This window comes from Rhinatrema bivittatum, chromosome 6, assembly GCF_901001135.1.
Source record: "Rhinatrema bivittatum chromosome 6, aRhiBiv1.1, whole genome shotgun sequence".
Lineage (NCBI taxonomy): Eukaryota > Metazoa > Chordata > Amphibia > Gymnophiona > Rhinatrematidae > Rhinatrema > Rhinatrema bivittatum.
In genome coordinates this window covers 222,828,990-222,851,613 of record NC_042620.1, presented here as the reverse complement: position 1 = coordinate 222,851,613, position 22,624 = coordinate 222,828,990, and positions in this window count along the sequence as shown.

Sequence of the window (22,624 nt, the reverse complement as noted above, 5' to 3'; positions counted from 1 at the left end):
TTTCTTCTTCTCTCTGGCCCGCCTGACACTTAGATACCGCCGCCGCTGCTCCATGGGATGTCTCCGGGGGTCTCTCTCTTGCGTGCGCCTCTCCACCAGGCTCATTGCTGGCCCGCCTGACACTCAGTGATGAGCTGCGCGCAAGAGAGAGCCTCCCGGCGACCTTCCATGTCTCTGTCTGTGCCGCCGCCACCGCTGCTGCTTCTCCCCACGCGAGAGAGAGAGACCCCCCCGGAGACCTCCTGTGCTGCCGCCACTGCTCCTCCTCACCATTTCCAAGTCCGCTGGGCTCCCCTCTGACCGACGTGCTCTCGCGCATGCACAGTAGAACTGCTCTCTACTGTGCATTTGCGGCACGTCGGTCCAAGCCCATTTATATGGTAGATTTTACACAGAATAACAGGAAATGTTATTTCTTGGAGAATAAAAAAAAATCTGCATAGAGTATTTTAAAAGTCTGCAAAATTCTTCACACCTTACCAAGCCAGGTTCACCCCTTCACTTTCTCTTTTCTCTTCAACCCATCTGATATCTCCCTCCAGTCTTGACTTCTCTGCTTTTTCTCACCTTTCCTTTCCTCCTTCAAGCTGACTCACTCCTCCTTTTCTTACTCCTCCAGGCCTGACCCTACCACTCTTTCTCCCCTCCCTTCTTCTGCCCTCAAGCAGAGTCTCCATTCTCTTCCTCTCTCCAGGTCTGATTCCTCCCCACCCCTGCCACCACTCCTTCTTGCCTCTCCCAGCCCCAACCCTTCTGCTTTCTCTCTCTCTCTCTCATCTCAGTTTGCATAGGCCACTGCAGACGCAGCCTTCTCTTCCTTCCAGCCCACATGGGCTAAGGCTTTGCACTGGCACTTCCCTTCCATCCTGTAAAGACCAATGATGTCATGCTGTCTTTACTATTGCCTACCGGTAGTGACAAATTCTGTGTGGAAGGGGAATTCTGCCAAATTCTGGGTTGCACAGTTGCACAGAATTCACTCAGGAATAACAGGAATAACATATTCCTGTTTCTCCTGTGTTGCAGTGCATACAGAATCTGGCTTCTTGTGGTTTCCATTTCAGTTTTTCCATGCATATTTCTAATTTCTAATTTGCAATTATTTATTCTGCAGTTGAAGAATTATTTATTTTTATTTATTTATTTTGTGGTTTTATATACCTTCTTTCGCTGTAGCCATCATAACAGTTTACAACAGTAAACAGAAATACAATAAAATAGCAATAATACAAAACAAGATAAAATATTAATAAAAATAATTAAACAGAACAGCAATTAATAAAATAAAATAAAATAAGCATTATGCAATTGTGACAAAGGTGAGGAATCTTGCCTTCATACATCTTCTATGTAGTGATTTATGTTAAATCTGTTTTTATTATAAATAATGAACATTACCAAAGCATAACATTTGGTACATATTTTCTTAACTCTATCCATATTTTTACCCCTCCTCCCATAACCCTACCTCCCCCCATCCCTCTTTCCCTCCCTGCATCGAAGAAGCACAAGGATCACATATCAAATATCTATACGATTTAAAAAAAGACTTTTAGATTCATGTGGTAAGGTTAGAATAAAGGGAAGCCAGACTGCATTTATTGCTCTTCTAGTCTTGATAGACAGGTGATTAATAGCCAAGGTTTCCATGGTTAGTAGATTTATTATAGAAGAACGCCATAATAATATAGATGGTCCTTCTGAAGTTCTCCAGGCTGTTAGTATGGCTTTGCAAGCTAATAAAAAAACTTTTGTAGTCCAGAGAATCGAGACCTTATTTCTTTTGAATGAGTTAGGAAAGATTCCAAAAAGTGCCACCAATGAAGAAAATGGAATTTTATAACCCACAACTTTATTTGCAGTATGATAAACTTTCTTCCAAAATATTTGAATTGTTGGACAACTCCAAAAGGAATGACCCAAGTGTGTTGGTCCTCCTTTGCACCTGATACATATATCAGAGTTAGTGAAACCTGCTTTGAATGCTTGATGCTGGGAAATGTACATTCTATAGATAATTTTATATCTAGTTTCCCGCAAGTGATTTATAACAGTCCAACTTGTTCTGTTTTCCAATATGAGGTGGATATTGATATTCCAGCACCTGTTGTAATATTTTTCATAGATAGGGTTGCTGCTGAATGGGTCCTGGAAGTTATTGCTGTTAGGGTATGGCAATTTTGCTACATAGGATTTGAGTGTCTGTTTTGCAGGGTTACCATATTTGGTCTGGCTGGTACCACAGCAGTGCATACAAATGCGATATGCATATCAAAGTGAGTGATCGTTTTATGGCAGAAGTATGTACTTTAAATGTTTCTTTATTTGTGCATTATATTGTTAAATATCCTGTTTATTCAGAAAAAAAAACATGTATTAGGTCTACAATTTTAATGCAGACGCCATTCTGGTCGGCTCTTGGACACAGGGAGGGCCATGGATTACGCAAGGCATCATCATGTAAAGAGGTATCCTGATATTTTTTTTTTAAATAAGACTTACCTGATCTTTGAATTCCAGGGAGGGTGATGATGTCCACATGAGTCCGAAGAGGAATGAGGTCTGAGTTGAGTGAGCTGAAGGTAGTGGCAGCAGCATGACAAAGGGTAAGAACAGCTCTCCGAGTGGCTGCAGGGAACTGCCAAAGGCTAAAGGCCAGAACCATTCAAGAAGAGACCTGCAAAATAAAAGAAAAAGAAAAAACTGAAATCAGAGAAAAAAAGGAGAAGGTTGCACCGTGTACCAGCAAGCTTCCTCACATGCCCACAGATTAAGAAGATAGCACAGTGGGGAAAAGAAGGCACAGATCCACTAAAATTAAGACGGGGCTATGAAAAGAGGAAATTGAAGAGAGAGAGAGAGAGACCACTGCACATCCAGAAGACAAACCTGACTACACCAGAACAGAAAAAGGGCTGTGATCGTTTCTCACCACAAGAGGCTGTGAAGGTAAATCAGAAAAAGAAGGGTCCAAGTGATGAGAGACATCAGAGTACCACTCTTTCCACTAAGACTGCAGGAGGAGAAAGGTACCGTCGCAGCCACAATGGGAGAAGAAAAGAGGGACCATTGAAACTGGGAGTGAAGGCCCGTAGAAGTGATGGCATCAATGCCGAGTGGCTGCTGCGATGCAGGCGCCCTAATGGATGGAGTGCTGGGGCGGTTTGAAGGAGCGGCCCACATTTAAAAAAAAAAAAGTGCTGCCGCTTCTCCCGATGTTGGCCTGTTCGCGAAGCAAGGAGAGCCAGGGTGCTGCCGGAGGAGACATGCCGCGATGAACCGGAAGGGCAGTGCTGAAGGCGACAGGTCACAATATTCAGTACAGGAGGACCGGAGGCAGGAGTGCGACGCGATGCAGGTGGTAGCACCGAACTCACCAGCAGGAGGAGTATGTCCACGGTCGGGCCAACCGCGGGGATCTGCTTCAGGATCTGCTGCGGTCTTGTTGAGAGGGCGAGAGAGAGGCCCTACAGACCTTTGTTGTTTATCTTGACCTTGTAAAACCTGTTTTCTAGAAACGATTTGAACCAGTTGAACGCTGATCCTGTGATGCCAATTGTCAGTAAGACGCTGAAGGAGGCACGCGTGGCTCACGGTGTCAAACGCTGAGGAGAGATCCAGAAGTGCGAGGAGGCAAGGTTGACCTTTTTCTAGATTAAAGAGAATAGTGTCTGATAGTGAGGCTAATAGCGATTCGGTGTTCCGGGTCTTACGGAAACCGAATTGGTTTGTGGTGAGGATGTTGTTATCGTCGAGGAATTCTGAAAGTTGTCTATTTACAATTTTCTCCATAATTTTGGCAATCATTGGAAGGTTTGCTATGGGTCTGAAGTAGGGATGTGAATCGTTTTAGGACGATTAAAATTATCGTCCGATAATTTTAATATCGTCTTAAACCGTTATGGAACACAATACAATACAGATTCTAACGATTTATCGTTATAAATCGTTAGAATCGTGAGCCGGCACACTAAAACCCCCTAAAACCCACCCCCGACCCTTTAAATTAAATCCCCCACCCCTCCCGAACCCCCCCCCCCCCAAATAACTTAAATACCCTGCGGGTCCAGCGGCGGTCCGGAACGGCAGCGGTCCGGAACGGGCTCCTGCTCTGAATCTTGTCGTCTTCAGCCGGCGCCATTTTCCAAAATGGCGCCGAAAAATGGCGGCGGCCATAGACGAAAAAGATTGGACGGCAGGAGGTCCTTCCGGACCCCCGCTGGACTTTTGGCAAGTCTCGTGGGGGTCAGGAGGCCCCCCACAAGCTGGCCAAAAGTTCCTGGAGGTCCAGCGGGGGTCAGGGAGCGATTTCCCGCCGCGAATCGTTTTCGTACAGAAAATGGCGCCGGCCATACGCGTATTGGCGCCGGCCATACGCGTATGGCCGGCGCCATTTTCCGTACGGAAAATGGCGCCGGCAGGAGATCGACTGCAGGAGGTCGTTCAGCGAGGCACCGGAACCCTCGCTGAACGACCTCCGGCAGTCGATCTCCTGCCGGCGCCATTTTCCGTACGAAAACGATTCGCGGCGGGAAATCGCTCCCTGACCCCCGCTGGACCTCCAGGAACTTTTGGCCAGCTTGTGGGGGGCCTCCTGACCCCCACGAGACTTGCCAAAAGTCCAGCGGGGGTCCGGAAGGACCTCCTGCCGTCCAATCTTTTTCGTCTATGGCCGCCGCCATTTTTCGGCGCCATTTTGGAAAATGGCGCCGGCTGAAGACGACAAGATTCAGAGCAGGAGCCCGTTCCGGACCGCTGCCGTTCCGGACCGCCGCTGGACCCGCAGGTTATTTAAGTTATTTGGGGGGGGGTTCGGGAGGGTGGGGGATTTAATTTAAAGGGTCGGGGGTGGGTTTTAGGGGGTTTTAATGTGCCGGTTTTTCGATTTTTCGATTTTTCGATTTTTCACGATTTTTAACGATTTTTCACGATATTTTACCCCCCCAAACGGCAACAATACGATTCCCTCCCCCTCCCAGCCGAAATCGATCGTTAAGACGATCGAGGACACGATTCACATCCCTAGTCTGAAGTTGGCTGGGTCTGTGGTGGGAAGGTTAGCTTTTTTGAGGAGAGGCTTAAGCATTGCCAACTTGAGTTGATTGGGGACTTGGCCTTCAGTGAGAGAGCAGTTAATGATGTCTGCAACGGGTTTAGCAATATGCCAGTGGATCTATCTGCATGTCCTCTGTAGGCACTGAGAGATACCATGTCACTGACATTTGTGCTGGTGTCTCCTTTGCTTGGGTGGGCTGAGAGTCACTCATGCCAGCTGCTTTCTCTCCAGCCTGTTCCAGAACAGATGATTTTTTATGGGTAACATAGCTTTGGTGTACTGAAGTGGAAGAGGAAGTACTAGCTGTTGCTGACAGAGTGCTGTTCCTGCTTGGGCTAGTACTACTCTCTGAAGTGCCCACTGTTTCTTCCTCTGCTTCATGCCTAATCTGTCTCTACCTATGTTTCTCCTGTTCACGGACTTTTACTAACAGCAGGTCCTTCACCAATAGGAGACAATTGTACTGTAGGGTGAGTTTCCCTTTCACATGGGGGATCACAGACTGTGGCAAGCATGTATGTGTGGTCTTCTGTTAAAGGCCTTAATCTCTTTTGCACCTGCTTCTGCAAAAAGTCCAGACAATGCAGCACCCCTGCTGTCATTCCCTCTTCCTGCTTAAAGCCCTCCAAATTTTCCTCCAGAAAATTAACTATAGGGATGATGTCAGCCAAAGTGGCACTTCTAGAACTCAGCTCCTCCGTGGTATCCTTGAAGGGCTGCAGGATTTTTACCAGCTGACTCATGACTAACCAATCATGATGCCCTAGGGAACTATGCACACCTATGTACATTGCCGCAGAAAGTTTATGAAGGGGTGTCTGCTGCTCCACTAACCTCTGTAGCATCATATAGGTGGAAATCCACCGGGTGGCAATGTCTTGATTGAGACACTTGTGAGGCATCTCCAAATCAGTCTGCTTTTGTCGGAACCTGCCCTGCCTTCACACTTCTGTGGAAGTCTGCTGCTATGTTCCTGCACTTGTGTATTAACATATGCAGGTATTCATTCTCTTGGTGCTTGGATTCCAACCCCAGAGCTGACTTCACTACCAGGTAAAGAGTTTGTGCAAAACATCAGATGTTCTGAAAGCCCCATCGGATATTGCCTTTACTATGTTTGCACCATTGTCTGTGACAAAGAACCCTTCCTGAAGATTCCTGTCTCACCGGTGTAGATGCCAGCCCGCCAGCATCTGTCTGATGCATGCTAGAATATTGGCTGAGGTATGGGCATCGTCTGTCAGGTGGGTGTGCAGTAAAGCCCACCTCCACCCTGATATTTGTTCATTAATAGAGCTGCTGCCTGCCCCTGCCTCAGCCAGGTCCCACCAGTGTGCTGTCAGGGAGAGGTAAGAGTGTGCAGCATTCAGTGTGGTCCAGATATCACAGGTGAAAGGCACACTCCCCTCTGCCTTAGCTAGCAGCACTTAGATATGACTGAGACACTGGTTGTACAGGCTGGGGATGAACTTTCTGCTAAATGTGGTTCTGGAAGGGACTTTATAATTTGGAACTAAGACCTTCAGCAAATGCTTAAAACCCACATTCTCCACTATCTGCAAGGGCTGGTCATCAAGGGCAATCATTTCCCCAATGCTCCTGGTTTCAACTTTTGAGACTGCCTGCCTGCCTGCATTACCGAACACAACCCCATTTCCTCCATGGTGGGTTGTCGCTTCTGACACATGGCAGGAGGCTGCTGGCCTGCCACCTGACTGCTAGACGGGGCTGAGAGTGTAGGGTGACTCTGCTCCTTTTCAACCACTTTACGCCTCCTGAAAAAAGGGGTCCCCTGACTGGTACTGCCACCATCCCCAGATGGCAGTATTGTTGGGTGTTGCTTCTGCATATGATACATCACGCCAAAATTAGTTAGATGTCCCATTTGCTTGCCTCTGCTAAAAGCCCTGGCACAGTAATTACACTGAGCAAAATGCGGGTCCTCCGTCACTTTAAAGTGGCTCCAGATCGCAGATTTCTTTCATGATCCCTTCTCTATAGCCTTTGGGGTGGATGCTGGCACTGGAGCTGAAGTAGTGGGTGCACCCTGAATAGCAATGCCAGGGGCATCAGTCACAATCTGTGCCTGCGCTGACTGCTCTTCCTCCTCATCATCATCAGTTTCATCTCTCCCCTGCAGCACTGAAGTGGAGGCTAAGACAGAACTAACGAGTCCTCCTAAACTTTCTTCATCTATTACTTCTTCCATTTCTGATGATGAGAATCCCACACAAGATAATTCTTCATTAGAATCAGAAGCAAACAGTGCCTGTGCTACATTTTCAATGCTATGTTGAGTCTGCTGTTGTACTGCTGCTTTTGGGTCTCGCCCTTTTGTCTTGCATGACTCAGCCTCCCCTTCCCTCACCTCCAAAACTACAGGGTCAGAAACAGGTGGTGGCGATGCATCATCTTTAAATTTCAGTTTTTTCCAGATGGAACTGCCTGCCCCTTCAGAGATTTTAGATTGGAACAGGTCCCTTTTTAACTTTAATGGGGGACTGGCACTACCTTTTGAAGTGCCTCCTCTGCCAGTGCCTCCTCTGCCAGCCCCAACTAGTAGGCAGTGACAATTAATGTCACTGCCTACTAGTAACTTGTAACTACTAAAGAGGCCTACTGGGAATTTGGCTTCAGAGAGAACCACTATCCCAATATATGTGAGTCTGCAAAACTGTCCACAGACCCAGAGGCAGTGCCTGGATGTACACTACTACTGGGACCGCTGTATGTGCACACAAAAAACTTGTAACTACAAAAGAAGCCTACTGGGGATTTGGCTTCAAAGAGTACCGCTGTCCCAATATATGTGAGTCTGCAAAACTGCTTACAGGCCCACGAGGCAGTGCCTGGATGTACACTACTACTGGGACCACTATATGTGCACAGAAAAAACTTGTAACTACAAAAGAGGCCTACTGGGGATTTGGCTTCAAAGAGCACCGCTGTCTCAATATATGTGAGTCTGCAAAACTACCCACTGACGCCCAGTGCACTGCCTTGTTGGCTTAAAAGAGCACAGAGATACAGTCTGAGTTCAATAAAAAAAAAAAAAACTGCAGTTAAAAAAAAATAGCCTGGCTTGCACAACAGCAAAAACGATGAAATATCTTTTTCAATGGAAAAGTCTATCAAACTAGCTAGAAATTGAATATATCTCCCACCCACAACACCCAAATCCTGCTTGCAAACTACCCCAAGGGGTAAAATAAGCAGCAAAATGCCACTGCTATCAGCTTGTCTCAGTGGGACAGACAGAGAGACTGTCTGAGATCAATAAAAAAAAAAAAAGTGCGGTTAAAAAAAGCATGGCTGCTGGCACTGCAGCAAAATCAAACAAATAATCTTTTTCAATGGAAAATTCTATCAAAGTAGCTAGCAATTGAATACAGATTTGAGACACTCAGACTAGCTCTGAGTACAGCCACCTTTCCGGATCTTCCCCGCAAAGAAAGAGCATGGCACGCCACGTGCTTAAGGTATAAATAGTATAGCATCATCAGGAACAGCGTCACAGAGCACTGAGTGAGACCGGTGATTGGCTGCATTAGAAAAATGCTTAGCTCTGATAGGTTGCATTCTCATCTCCTTGCCAACCTGTCTGACCCACTCTATGACAGGGCTGTGAGGTCACTTATGACTTACAGGAAAGGGCTGGTTTTTGCTACGGATTCTCCCACATGGCCTTCTCCTATTTCAAATGGCCGCTAAGAAATCACTGCGAACCAAAAGAATGAAACTAATATGATATGTTTTATTCATGGGGGATCACGATGCATTTCGCGAACCCATGAATACAACGAATAGGGACTTATGCGTTACGGAATGCACATTTGTTGAAACCGAATGCACATCCCTACCCTATAGGGAAAGTCTGAATCTGGATCATTCTCATTCAAGGAATAAAGGAGTGCTGCCTTAGAATATTTGAGGAGAAGAGAATAGACTCTGCATCAGCAGTTTGAGGACTTTAGATTTTTCCATGTATGCCTTTGGCCTGAGCTCAACAAACACCTTGATTTCCCTCATTCAGGACCTGTAAGTAACCTTTATATGGGAAATCAAATCCCTTAGCATCCAGTATTCATATTCACATAGGAACAGAGTAAAGACCCAAGAATATTTCAGTGGCAGTTAAAGGACAAGATCCTAATGGAAATAACAGACCAGTTAGGAAACTGGTGGTGATCATTTTGGAGAAAGGGAAAAAACTGTATTATTCAAGTCATATCTTCCTTGCAAAACCTGTCCTTTACCATGTTGTGTTCTATTTGTTGTCTACTGGAGTTGACTGTATTCTCCCCACCAATAGGCACTGAAAGTTCTTTCTGTCCATCACATCCCCAAATGGACATGAACCCCTATGCCCCTTTTCATATTAAGGTGATGCATTTTGTGGATTGCAAGCTAGTTAAAAGACAGGAAACAGAGAGTAGGATTAAATGGTCTGCTTTCACAGTGGAAAAAGGTAAACAGTGGAGTGCCTCAAAGATCTGTACTTGGACCGGTGCTTTTTAATATATTTATAAATGACCTGGAAAGGGGTACGATGAATGAGGTTTTCAAATTTGAGAATGACACAAAATTATGCAGAATAGTTAAATCTCAAGCAGATTGAGGTACATTGCAGGAGGACCTTTCAAGACTGGAAGATTGGGCATCCAAATGGCATATGAAATTTAATGTGGACAAGTGCAAAGTGATGCATATAGGGAAAAATAACCCTTGCTGTAGTTACACAATGTTAGGTTCTATCTTAGGAGTTACCACCCAGGAAAGAGATCTAGACGTCATAGTGAATAATACATTGAAATTGTCAGCTCAGTGTGCTGTAGCGATCAAAAAAACAAACAGAATATTAAGAATTATTAAGAAGGGAATGGCAAATAAAATGATGGGTGTCATAATGCCTCTATTGCTCCATGGTGAAACCGAATGTTGAATACTGTGTGCAATTCTGGTCGCCACATCTCAAAAAAGATATAATTGCACTGGAGAAAATATAGAGAAGGGCAACCAAAATGATAAATGACATGGAATGGCTGCCCTATGATGTCAGGCTAAGGAAATTAGGGCTGTTCAATTTGGAGAAGAGACGACTGACAGGGGATATGATAGAGATCTACAAAATCGTGAAAGGACTTGAACAAGTTAATGTAAATTGGTTATTTACTCTTTCAGATAATAGAAGGGCTAGGGGGCACTCCATGAAGTTAGCAAGTAGCTCATTTGGTTACAGCAGTTAGTGTAACTGGGTTTAAAAAAAAGTTTGGATAAGTTCCTAGAGGAAACATCCATAAACTGTTATTAATTAATAAGCAATAGTAGCTTGAGATTTATTTAATGTTTGTTTACTTGCTAGGTACTTGTGACTTGGATTGACCACTGTTGGAACAGGACGCTGGGCTTGATGGACCCCTGGTCTGACCTGGTCAGACCCAGTATTGCAATTCTAATGTTCTTAAGTGAACTAGGGCTGCATAAAGTATTCATTGTACAGGCACCTCGAGTATTTAATTTTTGTATAAACTATTATTCACAGCCCCTATAAATTCTAAGGCAATTACTCACACACTTTACACCAACTTTCAAAAGTAAAGTATGTACATGCTTTCCCTTTGAAAATCCCACCAAAACTACCTCCACATTCTTCACCTATCAAAATATGCGTGCATTCCTTAGAAAATGCATGTGTATGTATAAGTGCAAACCCCTCTCTGATCCTGCCCCAGGGAATGCATACAGTCCATACTCTCATACGTTTACCCACATAACAGGCAGGCGATTTTATAAAAGTCCATTTCTGCAAACATAAAATGAACATAAAATACAGTAAAAGAAAGTAAATTGTATATTATCTGTGATGCAATATTGCACTTTATTGCCCTTCAATTCTCATTTAAAGTTTTTCTCATTTTGCTTCAATCTCTTGTTTTTTTGATAGGTTAAATTATCCTTTAAATCATGGAATAATTCCATCTGCTGAATTATTTTGCAAAGACTTTTGACTACTTTATCTCCCATTTCATTTCCTTTAATACCCACACAAGCTGGGACCACACAAAGCTGACATTATTGCCTTGACATATTACTGTATTATAGACATCAATAATTTCCAAAGCCGTACCCACTCTGGTGATTGAAATTTCTGAGATGATATCAATGGCACATAAAAGATCTGAAAAAGTGACACTGTAAAGGTTGTACTTCAGCGATCTAATCCAGTGCCATCAGGGAGTAAGATAATTTAGCTGCACAACCCTTTACACAATCTAAGAATGTGACTTTCTTAACCCTAATTTCAGCATGCTTTCCTATAGACACTTTCCTTTTAAATGGAAATAACACCTGGAAAGTAATCTAATATTATTTTCTGGATCAGCTTGTTCAGTCTTTCAGCATTCTTTTAAAGCCTTTTATTGAACATCTTTTACAAGTAAACTAGAGAAATGAAAAGAATTCTACCATATGAAATACAAAGAACTAAGCTATATCAATAGGAGGTATTTTTAGTCATCATTTTTTGATAGGGAAATTCTCAACTTGTTAATATTATGAATGAGAATGTGAAATTTGTAAGACCCCCCATATAACAGATATTTTGCTCTTGTCAGTGGGAAAATACTTTAAAGGCCCATTTTCAGGAACTGTTAACTCCTTTCCGGGTCAGTCCTTTGGATAAGGAATCAAAATTCAGTACCAGAATTGAGACCCTGACTCACTCTCCCTGATCCCTGGTGTGGATTCTAGGTTGAGAGGAAGGACTGTCTTTACTTCTGGATGCCAATAAATAGGGTTCCCTGATGGTGTTCCAACATAAAGCTTTGCTCAATCAATTTTTCAACCGAAATAATCTGGCACAATGTAAATTTCATTCTGGTTGCATCCCAAAAGGTGCATATTCAGTAGAAAATGGCTAAGTTCGGCAGATAAAATTTATCTGGCTGACCTACGTGGAGTATTCAGCATAATGGCTAAGCTGCTGAATATCCCCATGTTTGCTGCTACGGTACAATCCTCTGCATGGCATGACCTTTCTGCAGAGACACAGTTTTTAAAAAGGTTCCAAGTAGGGCTTTACAACAGTGTTCTGGTGACTGGACATGCCTATTATTTCATGTAAAATATTTTTGCATTAGGATAAAGGTGGCCAGTTCCTGTTCTCAAGAGCCACAGACAGGCCTGGTTTTCTGGATATCCAGAGAGGTCGATTTTAAAAGCAGCGTGCGTGTCCATGTGCGTGCGGTTCCCGGCGCGCACACATGGATGTGCTGATTTTATAACATGCGCGCGCCGGGGCACGCATATTATAAAATTTGATGGCCAAGCACACATGCGCGCATGGATTTTAAAATCCATGCGCGCATGTGTGCTTCCCCGGGACAGCGTCAAATGGTGCGGTTCTGGCCCATCCTCCTTCCTTGCCCAGACCATGCCCCCTGGCCCATCCCTTTCTTTGGGCCTGGCACTTCTGTATGTAACGGGGGTTACGCGCATGGCCAGACCCATTGTAAAATGCATGCGGCACACGCAAGGCCCAGCCACTCACAGAACCCCAGTAATTTACACGCATGGCCCTTTTAAAATCAGGCTGACAATGAATATGCATGAGATAGATTTGCATACAGTGGAGGCAGTGCACACAAATCTATTGCATGCATATTCAATGTAGATATCCTGAACACCTGGCCTGTTTGTGGCTCTCGAGGACCGGAGTGGGCCACCCCTCCATTAGTGAATACGAACAAAGATTTTTCACTCCAGTCCTCAGGAGCTTCAAACAGATTTATTGTACAGACGTTTGAGTATTCTGCTTTGTTTTCCAGTCTGGCTGTTGCCATTGCATGGGCTGTCCCAAATCCATTGCCTCACCTCAGGCAATTCACTTGAGCAAATGGCAGAGTTCACCTTCAGTTATATTTAGATGCAAGCAATGAGCCATCACCCACTGCAGAATGATAAGCCAACCTCCTGAGCCTAGGTCAGTAGGAAAATACACAGATGGAACTTCTTAAAAATTATGGTTCAATTGCTCATCTTCTTCTTATCTCCTGTGTGGAAGAAAGTCTCAGACATTGCTCAGTGGGAACACTTACTGTCTGGAAATGCTGTACGGAAGGAAACCGCAGCATGTAGCTCCTGGCGAAGGACCACCACTGCAATAATAACTAGACTGGGGAAGTTGCAAAAATAAGACAAAGACTCCAGGAAGGGGTGAATGAAGGCACATGGTGCCATTGCTCAATGGAGGCCTGTTCCAACTGAAATGTAAGGCCAAAGCAGCAAGGGGAAAGAGATGGGTCAAAAATAAAAGAATCATAGGTTAAAAAAATAATTAATAGTTAATATCCTTTTTATTGGATAAAATTAGTGCACTTCTGGCAAGCTTTTGAGAGCTATACTGCCTTGATCAGGTCGGTTAGCTCTCAAAAGCTTGTAAAAAACACATGGTTAGTTCTAAAAAAAGGTAACACCTCCAACTTCTTTAACCTTTTATTTCTACGCATCCAATAGAGCAACCAAATTACTACAATTTTAATCTAAGAACCTTTAGAAAAATACATCTAGAATAGGTAGGTGAGAACAGGAAATAGACTACAAGGAATCAAGTCTTTTACCACTTGTTAGAGTCAAAGAGGTTTATCATATCAAGCAGAGAAACCTCTTAACATTTTATCCATCGAAACTTGTAAACCGTTATGATGGCAAAACCGAATGATGGCATATAAAACTCGATAAATAAATAAAAATAAAATAAATAAGAAAGCATGGGATAAACAAAGAGGATATCTGAGGGAGCCGTAGGGATCGTAAAGCTGAATAGTTGATGTGCATGGGTAGACTAGACAGGCCGTATGATCTTTTTCTGCCACCATGTTTCTATTTTAGCCTTTTAAACTACTACAAATGCTATCACCTCAGCTCCCACGCAAACAAAAGGTTATCGCAAAAGGTAGGCTTTATTTATGACAGTGTTCTACCAAAAAAAAAAATTGGTATGCTTTGTCTTTCTATCTTCCTGCCTGCTCATGAAGCTAAAGGGATGTCAAAAACCTAGTTTTAACTGTTCTGGACAATTTGAAAGATTTATTTTCAAAATTTGGGATTAAATAAGTATTCTTATGCATAGGTCACAAGAGTAGTCTTCCTTTCAGTTTCTAATATTGTGGTGGGCCCTTTATTTCCCAAGTTTGGAAAACTATTTTTGGTAGCTTATCCTGCAATAAAGATAACAAGTTGTTATGGGGGGGGGGGGGGAAAGGGGGGGGTTGTTTTTGTAATTCTGAATATTCTTCAAAAGACCAGGAGCGATTCCTACTGTATGTGCAGGGAAATTTGTATTTAACCAGTCCTATCAGATATAACATTTTTAGAATTCCAAAGCCTGACTTTTCTTAGCCTCTTTTCCAAGGACTTGATATACTTCTAATTCTGCTCACTCTAGATGCCTTGTTCAATTACAAAATCAAGGATCATGTCCTGAAGATAACATATTATTCAGCTGTACTCCTAAATATTTAAATTCTGCAATAAATGTCATTCATCCCTTTATTATTACAGATAGGAACGTAATGAATTATCTGTGTCCTGAATGTAGTCATGGATAATTTAAATTACCTGTTTTATTGAATACCTGACCTGAAAGTTACCCTTTCCCTTTCCAAATTAAGGTTGGAGGTTATGAGAGCTGAAAATAAAGGGGTTTGTCTTTAGATTTTGACACATCACATTATGTGAAAATGAATCCATTTATGGAAAGAGCAAATTCTGAAGAGCATATATTTAGTTGATCTAACCCTTTGACATTTGTTCTTTTACCCACAGTAGTAAGATGTTCTTGAAAAGATCCGGGAAAGGGCTGACCGAGAGTACTTTGATCGAACGTATTGCTCATTCTTGGGCCACTGAGGGATAATAAACCTTCTTGGGATCTTCTGCGGGACAGCTGCCTGTAGCAGGGTAACAGGCTCCCTCTTCCTCCACTTCTCCATTCCCCTTTAGTTTCCTCCACCCCCAGCCTTTAGGTGACCTGAGCTTGTGGCAGATTTGGGAAGCCGGAGAGGAGAGTGGGGCTGGGGGGATTTGGGTGAGCCTGCTGGCAAGGGAAAAAGGAGGGTAATCGTATGGCTTTCCCTCACTTTTTTCTTCTCGCAGGACCATTCCCCCACCTATCCACTGTTTTCAAGGGATGAGGAGGTAGCAGGGTACCTGAACCAGGGGTGATATATGTAGGGAGGTGTCAGCAACAAGCATCCTGCCATGAGGATGGTTGCCCCTGGGTGGGAAAGGAAGCACTTGTGAATAAGCATCCATGAGCAGGGAGAACAGCCGCGGAGGTATGCTATTTCTGGGTGCCCAGCTAGTGGCTGTCACGACAAGAAAGGCATATCCAGAACTCATTCTTTAAGAGGGGGTGCAAGATTAACATGTATTGGAGCTGTGGCCAGCCTTCCTTGCACTGCCCCCAATCCCTTACCCCATGCTACCTTCATGGTAGTGGCTACAAAACCTTTTTAATTTCTGGCAACACTGTCTCCTGTCTTTTCAAGGTGACTCTGACCTATCTCTTACTCTGCCCCTGTGGTTAAGGCAATTACTTTATACAAGAGTTAATCTCACAGGAGGCTGAAGACTAATTATGTAAATAGGCTTCCACTCAACCCAGGCATTCCTGAACTTTGAAGGGACTGAGTTTGGGGGGGGGGGGGGGGGATAAAAAATACCTGCCAAAAGTAAACAAAGCCTTTGATGGCCTCAAACTTTTACAGGTGTAGCCCAAAGGCAGTGTTGTTTCCAGTTCAAGTTAGCCTCCTTAAAGGTGCAGGGAGTCATCAGCTGGCAGTGATTCCAATACTTCTAGACTGTCTAAATTCTGCACCTTTAAGAAGCTGATTCAGATGGGACATGACCCTGCCGCTGGGTGGGCAAAAGTGAGTGAGCACAGGCTCTCTTCTTGGCTAGGCCTCTGCATGATACCAGATGCCTCTGAAGGCTGCTCATTCAGGCTGATACAGAGCGGTGCGCTCGGCTGAGTGCACTGTTTAACACGCGATTGGCCACGTATTTCCCATCGGCGTCTATTACCCCTCATACTGTAAGGGACAATAGTGCTGTTGCGATTCCGGGTCGGCCCCGGAATCGCTACTCACTTCATCGGGGTCCCGCGTTGGGCCCGCGCTCCCCGGACCTCCGGGGACCTCAGCCACCGCAGGCTCGACATCCCCCCGCCTCGCCCGGGCCTGCACTCGCTCCTGCCAGGTCCTCTTCGCTGCGTCGCAGCAGCCGACGTTCCTCGGCGGCTGGCCCCGCCCCCTAGATGCGCGTGCGCGTCTCTGAGCTAAATTTAAAGGGGCCAGCGCGGGAAAAGGCAGGGGAGGCCTTCGGATGACGTCAGACGCTGCAGGGTATTTATACCCTGCAGCTCAGCCAAGACATTGCCTTGCAACGAGGTTCCCAGGTTTACCCTGTCTCCAGTTGCTGTGTTCCTGATCCTCTTGATTTCCTGTGCTTCCTGACTCTGGACTGGCTTACGGTGATTCTCGGCTTCTGACTCTGGACTAGCTTACGATGACTCTTGGCTTCTGACCCCGGTGCGGCTTACGGTGATCCCTCTGGCTCTGGACCTCGGACTGGCTTACGACGACTCCCGGCTCTCGGACCCAGCCTTGGCTGACAGCGATCCTTTGGCTTCTGATCCCGGACTGGCAAGCGACGATTCTCTGGTACATGACTCTGGACTGGTGAGCGACAACCTCGGACTCCATCTGACTCCGCCCCCGCGGGCTCTCCTAAGTCCCAGCGGCCGGGTCCCTACGGGCTCCTCCTGGGGGGACTCCGGCTTCCAGGGTGAATCTCCTAAGTCCCAGCGGCCAAACTCCTACGAGCTCATCTCGGGGGAGGCTCGGCTTCCAGGGCGAAGATCTCCTCACCATTGTACCAGCTCCACCGCTTCATCCTTCCTTGCCACGACCCTTGGTCGCATAGGGCTTTCCCGGATCTTCCTCCAGCCACTCTCAACTCCGTCCTTGCCGCCTTCCGATCGGGACCTCCGTTGTCACCTCATTCAACGACTCTTCATCTGGTTCCGATCGGTCCAAGGGTCCACGTTCATAACAAGTGCATGGAGAATGTGCGGCCAACCCCCCTGAAACTAATAATACTGATTACATGCAAATGTATGTTGATGAGCCAATTAGTTAGTCGCCCGGAATACTGAAAGTAAAATGTGCAGCCAAGCCACACATTTTACTCTCAGAAATTAACACCTGCACAAGGGCAGGTGTTAAGTTTTAAGTGACCCTGAAAAGTATACAGAAAAGCAGAAAATACACCCTCTGGTGATATTAAGTCGGAGGAACCAAAAATTAAAAAAAAAACATTTAAAAAAATCCATCTGACGGTTGGCGGGTTGGAAAACGGATGCTCAATTTTTCCGGCGTCTGTTTTCCAAACCCGTGACTGTCAGCGGGTTCGAAAACCGACGCCGGTAAAATTGAGCATTGGTTGTCGGACCCGCTGACAGCCATCCCTAACGCTTATAAGGAGGCACTAGGGAAGTGCTATTGTCCCTAGTGCCTCCTTCTTAGCATGCGGCCTCATTTAAATAGAGAATCGCGTGCCCAGGAGAGGTGCCGGGGCGTATGTCGGGAGAGCAGGCGCTCAACAAGGAACGCTGGTTCTCCCGCACTTTTTAATGAATCGGCTTGATTGAGAGCTGGGTTCAGCTATGTCACAGTGCAGTCTAACTAACATCTTTATCTTTATAATTCCATTATAGGTATCACTACTTCAAAGACTAGTCACAGCCAGAGACAGGAAGTTGAACTTGATGGACAATTGCTCTATGGGGGAAATGTTTCATGCAGAATGGGTGTTTTACACACAGAAGTAGCCATATGATATGTTTGCATGTAATTTTATTCAGCCTGAGTGGAGGCGTTCCTGGGGAGGAGTTGGGGAGAGGTTTGGATTTACACACATACTTTTTAAAATTTGATTATATATGCATATATTTTCAGGGGAATTTTGTGCGCACCAAATAGCAGGTAGACTTTTTTAGGGTAGTTTTGGTAGAATAATTTTCAAAGCCGACTTATGCACGTAAGTCCACTTTCAAAACTGGTGTAACTTACGCGTGCATTTGTGGCATACTTGATATGGGCTGTTTGAAAATTATCCTTCGAATGAGCAAATGTTAAATCCAGCTGCTAGTCTAGAGATGATTTTACATATTATAGTTTTGCATTTGATGTCTATAAATGCAGCACAAACTTTTCATCATAGAATGGTTTATTTGCATCTGACAGTCGTGTGACATGATCTATTACTGACTGATTAGTCTGAAAGCTACGTTAATGCACACAGACAAAATATTCTTCAAAAGAGATAATGGCGGATGACAATAAATCATTTCCCTCTTCATCTTACAACCCCAGGATTTGAGGCTGTCCTCGCAGCAGCAGTAGTGCCTGTGCCGTCTTTGGCCTCTCTCTTGAAACTGCCAACAAGGGTGGCAATTGCTAAGTGTCAAATTGTGAGGGTGGCTCTTTTTTTAGTGGCAAAAGTGTTGTCAGTGTGAAATGCTCTTGGCACTGCAGCTTGCCTCTCGTTCTGATCATCCAAGCTTTGATCAGAACTGTTACTGAATGCATTTTTTTTTCCTTCTGATTTCTTTTTTCCATTCCTGAGAATTGCGCCTGCCCTGGCTGACGGCAATTAGCATGTGCTATTCACTTATAAATAACACTCAAAACCATTGCTTCCTTTGTCTTTCTCCCTTCCTCCACACACATCCTTCTTAATATGGGTGGTGCTGTTTCTTCTACAAAACTGTTAATGTTTTACCAGATGGGGCTAAATAATATAACAAAACAGGGAAGATCTTTTGTTGTATGGGGCTTTATTTCTTATTGGCTTTATCATGCTATGAAATTTCCTTAAGATTTTCTCCTCCTTTAATGGCCTAAACTGCTTTGCATTGCCTTATCTCTGACCATAATTAACCTCAGAGAGACACTGTTGTTCAATTGCACTTCATGACTTGCTATAATACTGTAAAAGCTGAACTGGCATTTTTGAATTTCTCCCAATAAGCTTTCTTTCAATTCCTTATAGATTGCTTCATCGTTTGTTCAGTACCATGCAAGTTAATAATGCATTTAACTGGGAAATTATCTCTACCCACAGAATCCTCAACAGACCTTTTTATTGACATTTATGGGCTAACTGAAAATAAGATCCTAAGTAAGCATTAAAGCACTGAAGGAAAGAATGTAGCATCTCTAAGATGTATATCCTAATATACTGTACCAACTCATCATACAATATGTGCATTTAAATAAAAAATCTTTTAAGAACCATTTTCAGTCTCTGTAGAGTTGAATTTAAAAATCAGTAAATTAAATCAGTTAAATTTAAAAACATGAACTAGAACATTACCTTTTTATGTTGATTTGCATGACCTATAGCATGGATCAGTTCATATATTCCAGGACAGTAGAAGAAGTTAATCACAAATGTATTATGCTACCGTAATATTGGGCTATCATATACAATGTGTTTGACCCTTTATTTCTAGGTATCAAAAATAGAAAGTCAGATAACTGATAAAGACCTCACAGCATGTAATCTGCACACCATATCTATTGCTATACTGCAGACCCTACTTAATTGTTACCTTTTTTTTCCCCACTGTCAATAGTGCCATGTTCTTGGTAGCTCGGAGGTAGTACAATACACTTCTATGTGGAAGACCTGGGTTTGATGCTTGATACAGGACTCTGCTCCCTAAGCCATCTGACAGCATTCACAGCCCTGGGGTGGGTGGAGGGTGAGGAAGCGAAGAAAGCCACGGTCATTGCTCTCTTTCAACATCTGTGGACAAACTTAGGGTCCACGTTAACTGGGTTCTAACAGGAACTGAAGTTTTTGGGCCCCTGCTCAATGATTATTGCTGCAATACCTAGGCTGTTGGGAAGGAATATAAAATGGGGGCTGGAGAAGCCAAGGTAGTGGCAAATGAAGGTTCACAACGTGGTTGACCAATAGAGGCTGGTTGCAGTTGAGCTGAAAGCCCAAAAAGAAGCAAAAGGAAATTACTAAACCAAAAATAAATCCTCTGTCCTTCTACCATGCTTTCCATTTTCAACCATTCATCTCCACTAGGAGACTGTTCCATCTTCCATCATTTTTTTAAAGAAATAAACCACTCTGAAATATATCTGCTTCCATTGTCCAGTTATGACCCATTGCTCTAGGACTTCCTTTCTACCAAACAATGCTTAGTATATGTTCATTATTTTATTGTTGCTATGAATGGTTCTATCATTTCCCTTATCTTTCCTCTAGGGTTTTCATATTTAGGCCCAAAATCTCCACTCATAGGAACTGCTTTAATCTGGATTTCATCTACCCTGGTTAGGTTCAATTGGAGATACAGCTTTCAAAAATGGGCACAATAATTCTTTATAGTTATTACCACATCTTTGTTTTTCTTTTGGTTGTACTTATTCCTATGCAACCTAGCACTCCACAAGTTTTCTTTCACCATTATTTGGTCTCCTTTAGGGTCATCTGGTAATAGTCCAAATCTGATCCCTGTATGGTGGAAGGTCCTTAATTTTTCATCATATACTGCTCCTCTTGGTTTCTGCACCCAAATATATCAATGCATCCCATTGCATTAAATCTTAGCTACTACGCTATTAAGTATTTCTTAAACATACTGGACTCCTTTTTTATGTTTCATTCCCTCTAAAGTGTGACCACTGTTGCTGTTCTAAGCATCATCTGCAAAAAGACATACCCTCTTCTAGCTCTTCTTTTACATTGCCTATGATAATATAACCTACTTTCAATTATTGGGTCTATGCATCACCTCAGAACTGGTTTTGAGGTTCTTCAACACTTGCATGGTCTTGTATATATATAGACATGGACCTTGAATGCTCTTCTTTACCCTAAGAAAGCTCTAGGCCTGATATTGGCACCACATAGCCGGATAAGTACAGACGTATCTGGCTAATTGGCACTGTTTTAATATTTGATCATAGTTAGCAGCCACCGCTTAGCCAGACAACTATTTATCCAGCTAAATAGTTAGCTGGCTAAGGGGCAGGCAGGACGGGAGAGTTCCAGAGAAGAGCTACATATGCAGTTAACTTAGGGACAGATTATTAAGGCTTTTCTCCCCTTTTATATCTATGGGAAAAACCTTACTGAATCAGGTACTTAGCCAGCTAAATGGCAATAGTCACACTTATCCAGCATAGACCTAGATTCATCATTTTGCTATAAATATAGCAAAAATAGCACCTGCATTAAAAAAGGAAGAGGAGGGAGAGGGAGGGAGGGAGAGAGAGAGAGAGACGCTCACATAAACATTAACTATTTATGCCACTGTAAGAGGGGGCACTAATAACTCGGGATGAGGTTTGTGGGGGTGGGGTGGGTTCTGGGGGACAGTTTTACATGCACAGTCATACATACAAACAGCACAGTTACCATCAGTGAAGATTTAATGTGATTTGGAGTGATGAAAGGTGAAAGCAGAGTAGATTTCTACCATGTTCTCTCTACCTAGCTTGATGCTGCAATTAAACTAGGAAGAGAGTAAATGGTACAAGGTGTAGCCATTTCTGACATCAAATCCCGTGATATTATGCTTTACTTTATCACACACCACGTTAACCGACCCTCATTTCCATTTACTCCACCCAAACTCCCCTCACTCAAATACTAATTTTAAATTTGCATACACATTTTGCGATGCGGTATTTATTGTGTGCATTACAGCATTATTGTGGGCATTAGGGCTCTATAGCACGCCATAATGCCCTAACACATTTTCATAAATGACCCTGTAAATTAGACAGATAAGTTATCTGGGTATATTCAGCAGGGCTGCTCTGCCGCTGAATATCTCAGACAAATTAGCCAGATAATATTATCTAGTTAACTTGTTCAACTGGATAAGTTCTGACTATGAACTCTCTCTCTCACTATTATGTGACAGGGGCAATCCAATGGCATGGATAGCCCCTGTCACATGATAGGGTCAAAGAGTAGCTACTTCCATTTTTCAAAATAGTGGCTGCAAGGTCGAAATGCAGAGGGGATGCTCCAGGCCCCCACTAGACCATCAGGGACAATTTTGTAAGTTTGGGGGCGGTAGGAGAGTGAGGCTAGGGTGGGTGATGAGGGGGCCAGCTCCCAGAGGGCTATTTTTCAACAAAGCAGAGCGGTTGAGATTAAGGATGGCTTCTGTGACCACAGTTCATTTTAAATTAATATTTTTCTGGAGAAACAGCTGCCTCCAGGGGTGGTGGAGGGGGTGGGACAGGGTCTCTAGAGACCCCCACATTGTGCTATTTGTTGTGGTGGCACCAGTGTGCACTATTTGCAAACACTACACGCAAGAAATTATATAAAAAATGAAATAAAACAACTAGCACATCCCCAGTAGTTAGCCTCACTGGATATTCCAACCAGAACTGATATCATAATATTTCTAGAGCTCACACTCACGCTATAAGGAACTGGAGCCTTTGGACTGGCATTATAGAAGAG